General features: G+C 45.9%; 1 pseudogene; it reads right to left on the reverse strand.

The window, feature by feature from the left end:
* LOC119334709 overlaps window positions 1-2,335 on the reverse strand; it is a 6,265-nt pseudogene extending 3,930 nt beyond the window's left edge.
* Window positions 2,336-4,237: the final 1,902 nt, after the last annotated feature.

Consider the following 4,237-nt stretch of genomic DNA (forward strand, 5'->3'; position numbering starts at 1 on the left):
ATCCGCAGCAGAGGGTGGTAGGCGGCCAGATCTGAAGCCGCGGAGCCGAAGCCGCCGCCGCCGCCACGCCCTGGCTCGCATCCACCGGATACCTCGCCGTCCACACGGCCGAGGGGCACCGGCCCGCACCTGCGCCACCATGCGCCGAGGATCCGGTGGCGCCAATCCCGCCGGGGCCGCCGCCCCGGGTCCCGAGGCCCCCCGCGAGTGATGCAGGGCAGCAGGAGAGGCCCCGCCGCCACCTTCATCAGCAGCGCCCCGGGCGAAGCCGGCGGCTGCCTCAGGCGGCGGCGAGGAGAGGGTTGGAGGGGGAGGAGACGGCGGCGGCGGGCTAGGTTTTCGGCCCTCAAGTCGCCCGAGAGGGCGACGCGAGGGAGAGGGAGCACTGTATCATCTATTCCAGGTGAAGCATACCTACCTTGAATGCTCCCAGAGTTCCAGGTGAAGTATTGTATTTATCCTCCAAACACAATCTAAATTGAGATAGATAGATCATAGCATGGCGTGTCGAGGTCTCAACATCTGAATTGTACATATAGATAGATCACAGTAGTATCTCTGGTTCCCCGCAAAAAAAAAGTAGTATATCTGGTTAACTGAAACTCCACTATGTAAGTATAGAAAAACAAATGCTAGCTAAACTGATCAGCTACAGAAACGTTCTCATATTGTATTGTCGGACCTCTCCACTGCAGTTGATGAGCCAATTTAAAGTCCCTAGCTAGTTGACAAGTACTTACTACTAGTAATTTTAGCATGACATCCCCAACCAGTATAGCATAACTGGTCCATCTAAGTTCCTATTTATTGATTATTAAGGTCTGTCCACTCTTGATCCCGAACGCAGGGGCCAAAGTCGTCAGTAAGGACAAGAAGCAAATAAATTATCCTTCCCTTAGTGAAGTTGTTCACCTGGAAGGCCTTGGAGATGATATCGTCGTGGAGGCAGACGCGGTTCCGGCAATGGCGGCAGCTGTACACCCGCGGCTCGGCCAATTCCGCCATCTCCAACCAATCTGATAGACCAATCAAATTAGGAATCAAATAACTGCACAACCAAGCAGGGAAACCAGGTCCAATCTCTCAGGAAGGATCAACAAGGAAAGAACCCGCTAAGCCCAGAACGTATATGAATAAGCTAGGTATCTTCTTTGGGCATCTTAATTGATTCCATCTTGATCATACAAAAACTGAAGGTAAGGGATTATCTAATAATCCAGCGGCAATCAAGGTTTTGGTTGCCGAATGAGGCAATTTTACCGAGGGGGACTGGTAAACGTGGCTACCACGGTTACCAAGAAATACCGAGAATATTTCAAACGAATTTTATAGTTGAATTTTGAATTCAAATAAATGAATGAATGAACATTCGAGCCAAGAGACCTCTCAAAACAGGAACTAGGTTGCTACCAACACGTCAGAACCAACTCTCATGTCATTAATTAGATCCTACGTATTTTTATTTTAAATCGAGTGTTTAAATTCAAAAAATTGGTATTTTTTGCTCGGTATGGGGATTTATTGAGGGGCATGGAAATATGCGGTAACCATGGGAAATCTCGAAGTTTCGACCAGTAACCAAAACCTTGGCGGCAATGCAGAGTGTCCTCTTATCTTTTTTGTTTTGTTTCGTCACATGTTTGTTTTGTGCACTAGTGCTAGTCTGCTAGACAGTGAGAATCGGTAGTGGTGAGAATGTATAGCAACTGAAGAAGCCTCTGATTAAAAGAGGTGAAGCATACCTACCTTGAATGCTCCCAGAGTCCCAGTGGTGCGTCCTCCTTGTCCTTGAGTGGCACCCGGCAGCAGTTCACCGGTGGTGTGGAGGTGGTTGCTGATACCCTTTGTGCCTCTTTGACTGAAGAAGAAGCATCACTCGATGCGAAATTCCCCATGTCTGCAGCACCAGATTCAGTGATGCATGTTAGGATGTCAGCACTCAGCAGCAACGGAGCAAGCAGCAGCAAGCAAAAATCAAGCAGCCGCAGTGTGCTGTCGGCGCCGAACAGCAGGAGCAGCACGGGCCTGCCACGAGCGGGAGCGGCAGCAGCACGTTCGTTCAGGTCGAGGACGCGGGAGACGACCTAGGGGCCGGGGGCGGTCGGCCAGCAGGGGCACGGGGCGGCGCCGAGCTCCTAAACCTAACCCTTGGTCGCCGCCGCGGGGAGAAGGGGATGAGCGGGAGAGGTGGAAGACGACTCACCGTGCGTCGCCGGAGAGGAGCACCGGCGCTTCCCCGCCGGTGGAGAAGCGCCGCCGTGGAGTGCGTCGCCGACGAGAGGAGGGAGGAGAAGCTGAGGCGAGAGAGATGGGGAACGATCGACCTCCTCTCCACTCCAGTGTTTCAGTGTCAATTGAGTCGGCACGGGCATTTACGGGATTTCACGTGGGGCCCACTTGTAAGAAAATGGAAAAGGAATGATTAAATTATACTCTATCTTGAACTAAAATCAAGATGAGTAATTTGAAACAGAGGGAGTACTAGTTTCCATTCATGTCTTCCGTCAGACCTGAATCTTTTCTTTTAAAAAGAACTCTATTCTGTTAGAGCCCACAACCTGTGGTGTAGCATTTTCACATTCATTCAAGAGTAACCTGCATATCGCCCGCATAAAGTAAAGTTCATTGCTTTCTATAAAATCATGAGTGTCCATGAGGCCAAGAAAATACTGTTTTTCTTTCATACTAAAGCCTGAAGAACCCAATTGCATAAGATTTTTCTTAAAGAAACCTAGGGAGGAGATAGTCTCACTTTGCTTAGGAGTGGAGGTTGGAGTCGTACACTAATAGAAAAAGAGTCATTTGTCCCGGTTCTAGAGGGCCTTTAGTCCCGGTTTGGAACCGGGACTAAAGGGTCGGTACTAAAGGCCCCCTACGAACCGGGACTAAAGGCCCTCCATGTGGCTGATGTCTGGAGCTTCACCTAACACCAACCGGGACTGAAGGAAATGTTACGATTTTTTTTTAAAATCAATTTTTTTTACAATTTTTTTTTCTGATTTTCAAATTTCTAAATTATTTTACAATTTAATCTTTAATCACCCCTCATCACTACTAAATTTAACTTCTAATCTCTAATCACCCTTCATCATTCCAAATCATCTAACTTCCCGACCAGTCACCCATCCTCTCACTACTTCAGCCTGAGCACGCTTAACTTCTGAGTTCTATTCCCCCTCATTTTCAAGTCTGCACTTGTTGCTTTCCTGACAATAGTAAGATGTCAATACTATTAACCCTGAGGAGTTTAGCTTGAGCATGAAGTCACATGTTTCACTGTTTGAGTGTGAAACTATTATTCTAAAAAACAATAATTATTTAGTAACACTAATATTTCTTGAGTAAGTAGTTTGACCAAAATTCAAAAGAAATGAAAATAATTATTTAGTAACACTAATATTCTTGAATAATTATGTAGTAACACTAATACTTCTTGAATAAGCAGTTTGACCAGATTTAACCAAAATTCAAAAAAAACTTGAAATTTGAGCATATCTTTTTTTCTTTTTGGAATTTGAGGATTCTAAAAATTTGCAAACAGGCCTACGGTAAATCGAATGCAGATTTTCGTGCTGAACATTTTGGTATATTATACTTTTTTTCGACATCGTATGCAAAAGTTATACCCGTTTTACTTTTTCATGAAACTTTTTTGCAAAACATGTCTAAATTTAAGTTTTTTAATTTTCCTAACTAGTAGATATAGTAATATAACTACATCACGAAGGATTTTATTTTTTGAAGCTTTTATCATTTCTTTTGTTTTTTTTAAAACTGAAATGGCGATACAGGGGGGGATGGGGGGTAGAGTTTGAGAAATGTGCCCTTTAGTCCCGGTTTGATATACGGACCGGAACTAAAAGGTGGGACTAAAGGGCCCATTTGAACCGGGACTAATGCCTTTAGCCGCTCGAACCGGGACTAATGCTCACATTAATCCCGATTCGTAATGCAGCCGGGACTAATGTGTATATTGCGCTGTAACCAAAGCTCTGTTTTCTACTAGTGGTACATAGGAGCTTGCTGGTGTCGACGGAAGAGATGTGCAGCTCATTCCTCGCGTGGTGATGGCAGTGACCGATTCATCGAGCAGAACTGGGGATGACCAGACAAATTGTTGACGACGAGAAGAACTTGAGGAAGGTGCAGAGGAGCGTTGGGCTTCTTTCCCACAAGGAGCGGCACAAAAATGCTAGACCTAACTTACGTTCCTTCCATTTCTTTAAGCTAATTAACA

The sequence above is a fragment of the Triticum dicoccoides genome, chromosome 7A (genome assembly GCF_002162155.2).
Source record: "Triticum dicoccoides isolate Atlit2015 ecotype Zavitan chromosome 7A, WEW_v2.0, whole genome shotgun sequence".
Taxonomy (NCBI): Eukaryota; Viridiplantae; Streptophyta; class Magnoliopsida; order Poales; family Poaceae; genus Triticum; species Triticum dicoccoides.